At 35.8% G+C, this 14,487-nt stretch overlaps 1 protein-coding gene across 5 annotated transcripts in view; it reads right to left on the bottom strand.

The window, feature by feature from the left end:
- The window catches only part of LOC150097825 (CUE domain-containing protein 2), a 408,650-nt gene that overhangs the window by 218,931 nt on the left and 175,232 nt on the right, over window positions 1-14,487 (bottom strand). The window lies entirely within an intron of this gene.

Raw genomic sequence — 14,487 nt, 5'->3', positions numbered from 1 at the left:
TTATTTAATGTATATCCTAGTACGTTGTAATTTCCTGAAATAATATAGTGAAAATGCAAAACCAATGTCTAAGCCTTTCTACGAGAACCACTCTTAGAGGACATAAGTCGTCATTTATCATAAGCAGTACACCACCACCACGCTTTCCCTTCTTATCCTGCCGAAAAATGCTGTACCCTGCTACTTCTATTCCTGTTATTATATCCTCTTCTGTCAACCACATCTCAGTGATTCCAATAATCTTTGGCCAGGCTGATGCTATCAGCACCACCAATTCCTCTCCTTTATTCTGGATACTTCTGGCATTGGTGTAAAGCATAAAATTGCCACTGTTTCTATACCTAGCATTATCCCCCTCTAGACTCAACTGGGCTCAACATTACCTGATGTTGTCCCCCTTATCCCAAGTACCTATTCCCACAAGAGGTCACCCCTGCTACCATCCACACTGGGACACACTGACTCATTCAGAACAGCAATCTCTCCAGATGCCTACGTCCTTCCTCATTCAAATGCAAGCGGTCTCTCGCATACAATTCCTCTCTGTCCTCAAACACCCTCCAAGCATCCACATATTCGAATCCTCTCTTTTGAGGATTCGAATATGTTATTCAATATTCATTATTACTGCTCTTCTGCTCAGCTCGTGACTATCATACCTAGGCAACACACATACTATCTTTCCTCTCTGTGTCTTCTTTTGCACAACCTCAACCAAGAATCTCATATCTCTCCAATTTACATTACCTGTCAAGTCATTTGTTCCTAGGATCACAATCATCTCATCCATCCTTTCGCTTCTCTTAATTGCCGTAGCCACATTTTCTATCATTCCTCCAGGCAAACACTTCTCACAAATCCTATCTTGAACACCACAGATCATTGAGTCCCCATACATTACATCTCTCACTCCGCTGTTCCTCGATTGCTCACATGCATCCCTCACTCTCTCTCCTCTAACACTTTCTCTCTGTGTTCCCCTACTTACCTGCCTTCCTGGCATCACTCTATCCCTGGTTCCAGTGCTCCCTTGCATTCCTCTCATTCCCTCTCTCCTACTGTTTCCATTGTCTCCTCTTCTATCATTCCCTCTCTTCTGCTGTTCCTATTCTCTGCTCTTCTATCATTCCCATATATCTCTCTCTCATTCCCTCTCTTCCACTTATCATATTCTCTCCACTTCTATCATTCACATTACTCTGTCTCATTCCCTCTCTTCTACTGTTCCTATTCTCTCCTCTTCTACCATTCTCATAACTCATTCACTCTTCTATAATTCCCATAACTCTCCTCTTCTACCATTCCCATAACTCTCCTCTTCTACCATTCCCATAACTCTCTCTCATTCCCTCTCTTCTACTGTTCCTATTCTCTCCTCTTCTATCATTCCCATTACTCTCTCTCACTCCTACTCTGATTCACCTTGCATTTGTCTCTTCCATTCGCCTTATCTCAATTTTCACCCTTCTCATCTCATTCTCTAAACATTCCACCTGCTCTTTCAGCTCATCTATCTCTCTCTGCAAGTCAGCCACTCTTATTTGCCATTCATCCTTCCAATTCAGATCATCTCCAAATACTTCACTATCATTCAACCTTTCCATACTCCCCACTCTCATTATTTTATTCATATTCATAGTTATTCATATTGTGCTGTATTAATAGCTAACATAATTACTTTGCACTTCGAACTTCACATTAAGGTCATTATATGGAGCAGACAGAACATGTCTGCTCAAATCAACTCATAAAATAACAGGTTTGATACACAAATTTCTTTTAGCATAACACTGTATCCATAGAACTTTGGTTTGACTGTTCAACAGTTTGTTACAAGTGAGCGAGTCTGTTAGAGTGGTGTCCCCTATAACCTGAGTCGACTGTATGTGTATGTATATACTAAATATAAATATATATTTATAGCATAACTCTACAAATATAGCATGAATATTTATATACATTCCAGATAATGACAAATATGAAGGCCAAAACACTGAGTAATAAGTTTGGATTATGCTAAATTGTATTCCAACATGGTAGCAGACTCCAAAATTTTGTCATAATGAGTTCTATATTCTTTCACATTCCAGGAGATGGAGGATAAATAGCACCAAGTTAGGATGAACTTTGTTTACTTACTTCCATTTAAGTACAAAAGTGAAAAAATTAGGTTGCTTGTGTAAAAAAAAAAGTACTAACAATACATGGTATCATGTTATAAAATTGAAAACATGGTCATATACTGTTAAGATTTTAGTTTGTTTTTCATTCATATAACAGAATGTAAGGTGAGTTAGTTACATGTTACATACTGTATTTCAGTTTGTGCACCTCCAAAATTCAGTAAAACTTCTCTACCTAATAGATTACAACAGATGCGACTTCAAAAAAAAAAAAAATCTTAAAGTCACATCTGTAGTAATCAGGTAGGTAGAGAAGTATTTTTCTTCTAAACATTTAGAATCAATATCAACTAAGGGTTGTTTCAATAAATGGAATTATACTAAAGGATTATTATTTTTTGATAATCAGCAATAAAATTTTGAAATGCTAACAGTATTGAAATGAATGCTAAAATATGTCTGTTCTACAGCTAAACAATACAAAATAATTCATTTTAACTAAAATAAAAGTTTGTTGGCTTTTTTTGTTTGTTTCACTGTATTAAACTTATATGAAGGATCCTTGATTAATATAAAACTTATCTGGGAGGAAAGAGTAAGATCAGCGTATGATATTCATTAAGTGGGAACTGCTAGTGTTACACTCTGATACCTTCACTATGTGGAATTTCCAGTTATCATGGTGTGACATGAAAAGAAAAGAAAATAAAACCCCTGGATAAAAGCTAATAGATAAATTATTTAAAGAAAGAAAAATATTCTTGCATCCAAGTAAAATATATAACAAAAAAAGTGTTTGTTGAACTAACTAATAAAAGAAGGAATATATTACAGTTGTGATATGAAAAAAAAATTAGCTAAGTAAAACAGAAAGGATTAGTCATAAGAAATTGTATGTGAGAGGCTAGAGATTAAAATATTAAGTAAATTCTTAGAAAATTTTGGAAGGGGGATTAATTTAGAGGCTAGCAAAAGAAAACAATAGACTATCGCTCAGGGTCAATTTCAGGATTGAGACATCGTCGCGTGCGCGCCGACCGCAGGGTGTTTGGCAGAAAAACGCCACCCTAATTGGTCGGTGAAGTCGAATCAAGTAAGGGGCAGAGAAAAGAAATTAAAAAAGGTGTCGCTAAGGGTCAAGGTACAAAAGGGTTTAGAACCCCCCCCCCCACGAGGCTTTTTTCCCGGATAGTTTCTTCACGAGCTCCTTCGTATAGGTTTTCACGTGGTTTTCCTGAGTGGCAGGGTTGGAGTTATATCTCCGTCCGACACAACAAGGGAACAAGTAGTGAGCCGGATTTCGATTCCGTATTTCCTATGGTAAGAAACGAGGAATGCAATTTAGCTAAAGGAAAAAAGGTATTATCTATGTGTTTCATCATCCAGTGACAACTACGAAAAAAGGAAATCTGTAAAGAAGTCGGTGTCCACATGGTGAGTTTCACAGCCGTGGTGTGAATGATTCTGAAGTGTGTTCTTAATTCAAGTACGAAAAGTAAAGATTGCATAAGCACTGTTTAGTGCCAAAAGAACTTAGGAGTGACCAATTATAGGAGAGATCATACCAGGATAGTTCAATAGGAAAAAGGTAGAGGCCAATATAGAAAACTCAAGAGAAAACGGTACTGTAAAAATCTCGTGTTAACTCGTCTGTAATTGTAATCATTACTCTATTACTGAACTGTTGAAGAGACTAAGGAAATGTATACTAGGACTTTAGTACATGACTGATTTTAATGAAAGTATGCTTGTTAATATTAATATTGTATAAGTAATTATCTGTCCTGAGATTTATGCATGTGTATTGCAACTTATAGGAAAGTTTTAAATGTCAAAGTTATGAGTTATCACAGTGAAAGGTTTTAATCTACATAGTTTTAGATAGTTAAATAGAGTGAGTTGATCACATATGTCCAGGTGCTACAGCATATAGCGTATTCAGACTAATACAGGGTTAACTAATGTTAATTAGATCTGGGATTATACATATAATTGTATGTGTTGAATTTGTTATGGCGGCATGATCGCAATACCCATAAGGATAATAGCCAAATTACTTGTGATAAGCTAATGTTATTTTGTAAATGTTTCCTTAGTATTGAATTGAATTATATTACAAATTGAATTGTACCATACTAATGAGTTTAATATACCTTTGTTCACTGATAAAACAGTTGTCTGAAATTGCTGCCTAATGCACCACTTGAAAACGTACGAACCTAATCACGCGGGAGGGGAGAATATTTAAATGAGTAACGAGATAAAGTGTCACGACTGCAATATTGTTTCACATTCAGACATATTTTAGTAATTGCTCCTTGTTTTTGTATTTAATATCTCAAACCAAATGTCCCAAAAGGCGCAGTATAATATAAATATTAGGGACACTAAGGGGAGAAATAGCTTAAATATTTGTATTTTGGGGTGATATCTCGTACAGAGATAAAAGTTGAACATAGATAAGCAGAATTTCACTAGATAGAATAATAATCATCAATTGGGACACAACATAAATGGTGCATTCGGCAGGATGTAGTTTAGTTAATTAAATCTTAATTGCAAGCTATTCAACAACAAGTTGTTTTGGGTGCAGATCAGACAACTGAGAGGAAGGAGTTTAGTTAAGTTTTGTTGAGAATTTTAGAGAGTAAATTAGTGTAAACTGGATGTATGACTGAACCCTCTAGTAGTTTAGGCATGGATAACAGCGAATTTTTTCGCCACATTAACCCACAGCAGGTGTTCCCACAATTTTCGGGCGAGGAGACTGATGACGTCCTAAATTTTTTTAGTTACATAGAAGAGCTTAGATGAGTCGGAGGATGGACTGATTTTCAGTTGCTAGTCTTACTCCAAAGTAAACTGGTGGGAAAGGCTAAAGCTTTCTAGTATTCCTTCCCCATTCTCAAGGAAACCCTGGATTACTCCCGATTTAAGATAGTCCTAATTAATGAGTTCTCGAAACTGGGAACCTTAGGAAATAACTATGGAAGCTCCAGAAGTGTACTCAGAAGGAAAGAGAAAGTGTAGCTGAGTTCCATAACAGGCTACTGATGATAGCCAGTGCTCTGAGTGTCCTTAGTGAAGAAAAGCCTCACTTGGACTGGGCCATTTTCCAACAATTCAGACAGGGAGTCAAACCTGAGTTAAAGGAAACGGCATTCAATAAAGATTATCCAATTTAAGAGAATGTTACGATGCTGTAAAGGAACGTGAACAATTGCTTGGAGACCTCCGTCCCGCACATGTTCCAGGGTCAATAAACATAATTGAAGAGAAGGGCAATTCTGAAAAGGGGCAAGGACATATTAAAGAGAGCATGGAGAGAAAGATCTAAGACAAGAGCGACACTAGAAGAAGACAATAAGCAGGAGATAAATAATTTGACAAAGTCTTATATTGATTCAGATAAAATCAGGGTTATTGTGAAACAAGAGATAGAAATACTTCAAAAATCCATTATGGATCGGTTAGATGAGGTGATGAAACAACTAGGAACGTTATCTGTAAGAACCCCAGAGCATGATTATAGCAGAACTGAGGAAACTACTAAGTTAGTTAAAGAGGAAGTTGAGCATCTGCAAAGACCCTTTCTCGATAGATTAGATTCAGTTATGCAGAGGCTATCAGAAGTCATACCACAACAAGCAATAGCTATTTCTCAAAATCAAGGGAGAGCTAGTGACCAAAGAGGCGGTAGAGAGCCCCAAGATGTTTCAGTTGTAACAAACTGGGACATTTTGCTCAAAACTGTTACATTAGCAAGAAGTGCTTTGGTAAGGTTATGATAGAGATTCTGATTCACATACATATACAAACAGAGTTTGGAAAAAGGGACAAGGAAGAAAGGAGCATCCTTATGAGATGGAAGTGAAGGCCAGTGCATATGGAAGATACTGCAATGCTTTGCTAGACATGGGGGAGGGGGGGAAAGCATCCATCATATCTGAGGATTACTTTAAGATAATAGAACCTCATGCCAAAGATAATATCACTGAACTTAAACAACGAGTGAAAGTATCAGGTATCACAACTTCAATGACTCGTGCTTCTAGGTCTGTGAATCTAAAGTTATACCTGCCTGAGTTCAAATTATGTGTTTGGTAGGAGTTTTTGATCCTACCAGGATCCTCTCTTCTACACATCAAGCTGATCCTATGCAGAGATTTCCTGTCAAGGTATGACTTTAAATGTCATTACATGAGGAAAGAAATATACCTATTGGGAAAGAGACAATTTACAAGGAAGGGGCAAACTCCAGAGTTACATAAGGAAGACAGAAATGAGCCTCAGGAGAGGAATCATGAATCCCACGTGAATAAAGTGAAGAAATCATCACATGAGGAGGTAATCTGTGAAAGGAAATCAAAAGTAGTTAAGGTTAAATCAGAGGTAAGTTTCTGCAAGGTTACAAAAGGGAAGAGAAATAAAAACCAAAGAAATTAAGTGCATCAGTTATGAGTATATGGATAATGAATACAAAAAAAAGGGGGGGAAGGAAAGTACAAAAAAAAATAATAATAGGGGGAACCGCATATATGAGAGGAGGAACACTTTAAAAAAGAATTTTTTGAAAAAAAATTTTTTTTTGTTTAAAGGGGGGGGACCTAATACCTTCACTATGTCGAATTTCCAGTTATCATCGTGTAACATAAAAATAAAACCCCTGTATAAAAGCTAATAGATAAATTATTTAAAGAAAGAAAAATATTCTTGCATCCAAGTAAAATATATAACAAAAAAAGTGTTTGTTGAACTAACTAATAAAAGAAGGAATATATTACAGTTGTGATATGAAAAAAAAATTAGCTAAGTAAGACAGAAAGGATTAGTCATAAGAAATTGTATGTGAGAGGCTAGAGATTAAAATCTTAAGTAAATTCTTAGAAAATTTTGGAAGGGGGATTAATTTAGAGGCTAGCAAAAGAAAACAATAGACTATCGCTCAGGGTCAATTTCAGGATTGAGACATCGTTGCGTGCGCGCCGACCGCAGGATGTTTGGCAGAAAAACGCCACCCTAATTGGTCGGTGAAGTCGAATCAAGTAAGGGGTGGAGAAAAGAAATTAAAGAAGGTGCCGTTAGGGGTCAAGGTACAAAAGGGTTAGAAACCCCCCCCCCACGAGGCTTTTTTCCCGGATAGTTTCTTCGTATACGTTTTCACGCGGTTTTCCTGAGTGGCGGGGTTGGAGTTATATCTCCGTCCGACACAACAAGGGAACAAGTAGTGAGCGGGATTTCGATTCCGTATTTCCTATGGTAAGAAAAGACGAATGCCATTTTGCTAAAGGAAAGAAGGTATTATCTATGTGTTTCATCATCCAGTGACAACTATGAAAAAAGGAAATCTGTAAAGAAGTCAGTGTCCACATGGTGAGTTTCACAGCTGTGGTGTGGATGATTCTGAAGTGTGTTCTTAATTCAGGTACGAAAAGTAAAGATCGCATAAGCACAGTTTAATGCCAAAAGAACTTAGGAGTGACCGATTATAGGAGAGATCATACCAGGATAGTTCACTCGGAAAAAGGTAGAGGCCAATATAGAAAACTCAAGAGAAAAAGGTATTGTAAAAATCTCGTGTTAACTGAAAATCGTCTGTAATTGTAATCATTATTCTATTACTGAAATGTTGAAGAGACTAAGGAAATGTATACTAGGACTTTAGTACATGACTGATTTTAATGAAAGTATGCTTGTTAATATATAAGTAATTATGTGTCCTGATATTTATGCATGTGTATCGTAACTTATAGGAAAGTTTTAAATGTCAAAGTTATGAGTTAACATAGTGAAAGGATAATTTAATCTACATAGTTTTAGATAGTTAAGCAGAGTGAGTTGATCACATATGTTCAGGTGCTACAGCATATAGCATATTCAGACTAATATAGGGTTAACGAATGTGTTAATTAGATCTTGGATTATACATATAATTGTATGTGTTGAATTTGTTATGACGGCATGATTGCAATACCCATATAGGATCATAGCCAAATTACTTGTAATAAGCTAATGTTATTTTGTAAATGTTTTCTTAGTATTGAATTGAATTATATTATAAATTGAATTGTACCATACTAATGAGTTTAATATACCTTTGTTCACTGATAAAACAGTTGTCTGAAATTGCTGCCTAATGCACCGCTTGAAAACGTACGAACCTAATCATGCGGGAGGGGAGAATATTTAAATGAGTAACGAGATAAAGTGTCACGACTGCAATATTGTTTCACATTCAGACATGTTTTAGTAATTGCTCCTTCTTTTTGTATTTAATATCTCAAACTAAATGTCCCAAAAGGCACAGTATAATATAAATATTAGGGACACTAAGGGGAGAAATAGCTTAAATATTTGTATTTTGGGGTGATATCTCGTACAGAGATAAAAGTTGAATATAGATAAGCAGAATTTCACTAGATAGAATAATAATCATAAATTGGGATACAACATAAATGTACCACTGGCCTCTACTTTTTTTTATGATTGTACTATCCTGGCATGAACTCTTCTATAATTTGTCACTCCTAAGTTCTTTTGCCATTAAACTGTGCTTATGCGATCTTTACTTTTCGTACTTGAATTAAGAACACACTTTGGAATCATCCATACCATGGCTGTGAAACTCACCACGTGGACACCGACTTCTTTACAGATTTCCTTTTTTCGTAGTTGTCACTGACTGATGAAACACATAGATAATACCTTCTTTCCTTTAGCTAAATGGCATTCCTTGTTTCTTACCATAGGAAATATGATCGAAATCCCGCTCACTACTTGTTCCCTTGTTGTGTCGGACAGAGATATAACTCCAACCCCGCAACTCAGGAAAACCACGTGAAAACCTATAAGAAGAAGCATGTGAAGAAACTATCCGGGAAAAAGCCTCTCGGGGGGGTTCTAACCCTTTTATACCTTGACCCCTACTGGCACCTTCTTTAATTTCTTTTTTCCACCCCTTACTGGATTCGACTTCACCGACCAATTAGGGTGGTGTTTTTCTGCCAAACATCCTGTGGTCGGCAAACACGTGACTGACACGTGACTATGTCTCAATCCGGGAATTGACCCTGAGCGATAGTCTATTGTTTTCTTTTGCTAGCCTCTAAATTAATCCCCCTTCCAAAATTTTCTAAGAATTTACTTAATATTTTAATCTCTAGCCTGTCACATACAATTTCTTATGACTAATCCTTTCTGTCTTACTTAGCTAATTTTTTTTCATATCACAACTGTAATATATTCCTTCTTTTATTAGTTAGTTCAACAAACACTTTTTTTGTTATATATTTTACTTGGATGCAAGAATATTTTTCTTTCTTTAAATAATTTATCTATTAGCTTTTATACAGGGGTTTTATTTTCTTTTCTTTTCACGTTACACCATGATAACTGGAAATTCCACATAGTATCAGGGTGTAATAATTGTAACTGAAAATAAATAAACCATCATGTATTATATTTGCAGTGTTATTTTTTAAGTTTCATCTAATTTTAGCATATACTAGTAATGAATGTATCTCTCAGATACACGCAACCTGTGCTGCAATTTTTTTGATCGCAACCTCCGCAAGGTTAATGCAATGGAACTATCTTATCACTTTCCACTCCCCTGGAACCCTGCCAGAGTTAAGACTTACAACTTTATCAGAGACAATGTCAATTCTCTTGCACGTAGTACATGGGCTGAAATGTCATCTAGTCCCACTGTTGTGCTCACATTCATATTTTTTAATATGCTGAACACCTCCTGATCATATATCTCAATTTTGATTTATGTCTCAGTAACAACAGAAACTGTAAAATCTAAACCTGGATGATACACATTTTCAAAATGATCACTCAGCAACTCAACTATTTCTTTTGACTCAGTCACCTTCCTGCCTTGAGCATTGTTTAAAGTCATTCTACCATAGTCATTTTCCCTCTTACTTGCTACATAACGAAAAATCTCTTTTGGGTTTACGTTGGCCTGTTTGGCTAATTCCCTCTCATAGTCTGATAAGGCCTTTCTTACCATACTAGTCATCCTTCTTGTTTGCACTTTGTACTGTTCACGAGTATGCTAATCATTATTTTCTTTATATTTCCTCCACAAAGTTTTCTTTTTTTGCAGCTCTTGCTTTATAGCCCTACTCATCCATAGTCATTTTCCCTCTTACTTGCTACATAACGAAAAATCTCTTTTGGGTTTACGTTGGCCTGTTTGGCTAATTCCCTCTCATAGTCTGATAAGGCCTTTCTTACCATACTAGTCATCCTTCTTGTTTGCACTTTGTACTGTTCACGAGTATGCTAATCATTATTTTCTTTATATTTCCTCCACAAAGTTTTCTTTTTTTGCAGCTCTTGCTTTATAGCCCTACTCATCCACTTAATTGCAACTTGGTTTATCCTCCTGACCTTTGGTATGCAGTCTGATACTGCTTCACTCAAGCAATCTGACCACTTAGCATGCACTACTGACATTCTTTCCTTGTAGCTTCTCAAGTTATGGCACTGTTCCAAGATGACTCCTGAGTCTCTCATAATCACCAGCCTTATAGTTGAACATACATCCCTTCGTGACAGAGAACTCCACATGTTTGGCAACTTTCCAGAACAAGACCGCACGGACACTCTCTCCCCAAGCTGAACTGGTTAAAACCGGATTTTAGCGTGAAAAGGAGAATGTAGTTGATTGGAAAATAAAAGTAAAGGAAGAAGCCCTAGAGACAGCATAGAGATCGGTAGCAAGTGGCAGAAGGGGAGTTGATATGTGCCGTTAATCGACAAGGAATTAATAGGCATTTTGAATTACTTCTATGGGAGTTCTGATACTACGATAAATTCCAAATGGTTAGTGGAAGAATAGTGCAGAACTGAAGTTAATACATAGAAGAAAATAAGAAATTAGTAGATAACTTAAACCAAGTGCATCAAGACTTGTGTATTTCTGTGTCTATAATTCACTTATTATAGTGGAAGATTTCTTTGAACTGTGTTGCCATAAAGTAAAAGTCAACCAGAATTTCAAATGTGCCTATCCGAATTCAATGTATAGAAGCAGTAATCCGGTAAGAGTTGTCCTTTCTATAACCTGTGAAGCTATAAGTTAACTCAGTCGGATATATTTTGACCTTAGCTGTGATGTTATGTCAATTAATGGTCGGATGTTAGATGCACTGAAGTACTTTCCCCTCGAAATAATAAGTGTCATGTTGATCTATTAAGTGTTAGCTGACTGAGAAAGAATATAGTGTAGCTTGTCATAAGATTAGTTATTGTAACATTTGGAAGGTTAAACTTTTAAGAACTATTCTCAACTTGATTAACTGAGCATAAAGAACTGAAAAAGAATGTTTGATAGTTAATGGATTGTAATTATTCTGAATACTTTAAACTGAGCTAATATATTTATGATTTAATTCATCTAATTGGGTAGAGAGAACTATGTGAAAGAATTACTGATGCTTTAAGAATTAAGAAGTGTCAACATTAGCCATAATCCTCAAACCTAAATAAGAAGTTATTAATATCTGAATATGAATTTTTGTAATTGTTCAATTTGATAACCTTTTGCAGATAGTTATACTTGAATGTATATGTTGTACTATTCCACATTAAATGTTTTCTTTTGTTGAGTTAAACTTGGTGTTTGCCTGATTTTCTTTCATTGCACCGCTCATAAAATTAATCGGACCTTTGCGGAAGCCTTAAAAGCTATTAATAACCTCAGCCTGAAGATAAAGTGATAATATAAGTATAGTTGATGATTGATTCCTCTATATTATTTAGACTAATCTCAATATAGAGTGGCGCAGTATAATATAAATTTCTTTATATTCAGATGAGCATCAATCAACAACTAATGAATAAAAACGGAATTTAAAGAGGTAAAGATAAGATTAACAAACCAACAAAAATTGAACAGTCAGTTAGGTAGGACGTTAATAAAATGCCCCAAATTTTGGGAAAGAATAATTGTCAGAGGTCCCAGTTTACATCCTAGGCCACCTACAAATGTCCACAAAGGACACACCACTTGTTTCATTAAATATTGTGTTGTCTTTGTGTGCGTTGCTGAGACAAAATGTTGGAAGGTTTAAAATTAGTTTTCAATCCTTTCCTAGTGCTCTCAATACTCCATTAAATCTCCAAGATGATGTCCTACCAGCACTTAAGCCTTAACACATGGAAATTGATAGCTTTTTTTATTTGCCCAAATTTTCAGCCTTATTTCAACAGTATCGTAGTGTATCCATCTCCTTTATCCAACTTGGCCATAACACTGTTATAAAATATGAGCAAACTACTAAAACATTGCTAAAATCCTAGCAGAGTATAGAACTTGCATACAGAAATATACCCATTTCTGTATGCAAGTTCTTACCAACTTTTCTAAAATCTTCATCACCACACCAAAGATACTGATAGGTCGGTAGTTAGACACATCAGTGTTTGCACCACTTTTGTAAAATGGAACTATCATGCATTCCTGTGGTATTCTGCCTTTCAAGGTTAAATGGTGGTCAGCATTCATAGTGAATAATTTATGGAGACACAACACACATGTTAGAATAATTACTTTACTTAAAATTTAGGAAAGTAACATTCGACGTTTCGACTCCTGTATTGAGATCATTATAAGGAAAAATACATAAGTATAAGATACAAGCTACATGACACTGCACTATACAAAAGCAAGATGAATCTAAATGCTTGTTAATTATTTAACTTTGCCTGACCTCTTGTGGAAAAAAATTATAAAAGAAATAATAATATTACAAAAAAATAACAAAATAAAAATTAAATAAATAGATTAAAAATTACATAAAAAAACGAATTTTATTTTTTTAATAAAAACAAAATATGAACAGAACTACATTAAACATTTCTAAAGTCCTCTTGTATTGAGATCATCCTCTGTTTGGGCTTTTTCTTGTTGCCATATGGATTGCAGATGGGTCCTCCATATTCTTGGAATGATTAATCCATCATTTTTGTTCAGGTTTGGATAATGTTTCTGCATTTCACAAGCTTCTTTGAATTTTCTTTCAAACCAGGTTTTGGTGCAGTGTAGGGACTTGGTGCCTTTCCAGTCAATTATGTGACATGTTTCAAGTGTGTGGTCTGATAAGCCTGTTATGCCATAGTGGAGGTATTTAATGTGTCGTTTGTGTTCATCTTTTCTGGTTGGGATGGTGCATCCTGTTTCCCCTGTGTAAGGGAGATTATTGGTACATTCAATTTCGTAAACTCCTGGGTGGGCCAGGTATGGAAGAGCTAAGCAAATTTCTTAATTTTCTCAGGGGTTTGAAGGTAGTCTTAAAGTAGTATTTAATTAGTGTTCTATCTATTTTTTCTGAAATGCCCCTAATGTAGGGTATGGCTATGGTATTCTTGTAATCTTTTTTGTTTCTGGTGGCCAAAATATCTGAAAAATTACTTAGTCGTAAAGTCAGGGTCTGCTGGAAAATAGGTGGGCTGAATGTGCGCCATCCAAATTTTTGGGATTTTTATGCCACCATTATTGTTAAGATTAGGGTGGTTAATCAAAATTTCACAGGCTTCTTTAAATTTCTGTTCATACCAGGCTTCATACCTAATGTAGGGTATGGCTATGGCATTCTTGTAATCTTTTTAGTTTTCAGTGGAATTTTTATGAAGGATCTAGAGAATCATTTTTTTATTTTATCCATTTTTTACAAATGTTTGGCTAATAATTTCTAATTCTTGGTTCAGAGCCTGTTCATTGGAGCAAATTGTTAGGGCTCTGTGTGTTGAGGGTGCTGATGACCCCTAGTTTTTAGGCTGGATGGTGATATGAATTTTTATGTATGTATTGGCCTGTGTGTGTTAGGTTTGCAGTAGACTATGAAGGAGAGACAGCCTGAGGGAAGATGTGTGATAAATGTGTCTGGAAAATGAAGAGTTGCTTTTGATTTTGATGGTGAATTGGATATGTTTGTGTTGTTTGTTCTGATGGCGTAGGAATGTATTTAATGTTTCACGGTGGTGGGGCCAAATGGCAAAAATATCATCAACATATCTGAGCCAGACTTTGGGCTTTAGGCTGGCTGAATCTAGAGCTCGTTGCTTGAAGTCTTCAATGTAAAAGTTAGCTACTGGGGGGGGGGGGAGTGTTCAGCCGATGGCCATACCATCTTTCTGTACGTAAAAATTATTCTGCCACACAAAATACCCAGAGTGGAGTACGTGAGCAAAGAGGGCTGTGGTGTCGGGCGGAAATATGTTCTGTAAGAGAAGAATAGTATCATTGATAAAGACATCAATTTTAGTGAAAAGGGCAGTTATGTCAAAGCTGACTAATAAATCTTCGTCGTTGAGTGTGATGTTTCTAATTTTGTTCATGAAGTGTTGT

Source organism: Typopeltis vanoorti, chromosome 16 (assembly GCF_054136105.1).
Source record: "Typopeltis vanoorti isolate ZY-2024b chromosome 16, IOZ_Tvanoo_1.0, whole genome shotgun sequence".
In the NCBI taxonomy this organism is placed as follows: Eukaryota; Metazoa; Arthropoda; class Arachnida; order Uropygi; family Thelyphonidae; genus Typopeltis; species Typopeltis vanoorti.
The sequence above is the reverse complement of the archived record's forward strand: the minus strand, read 5'-3'. Positions and strand labels throughout refer to the sequence as shown.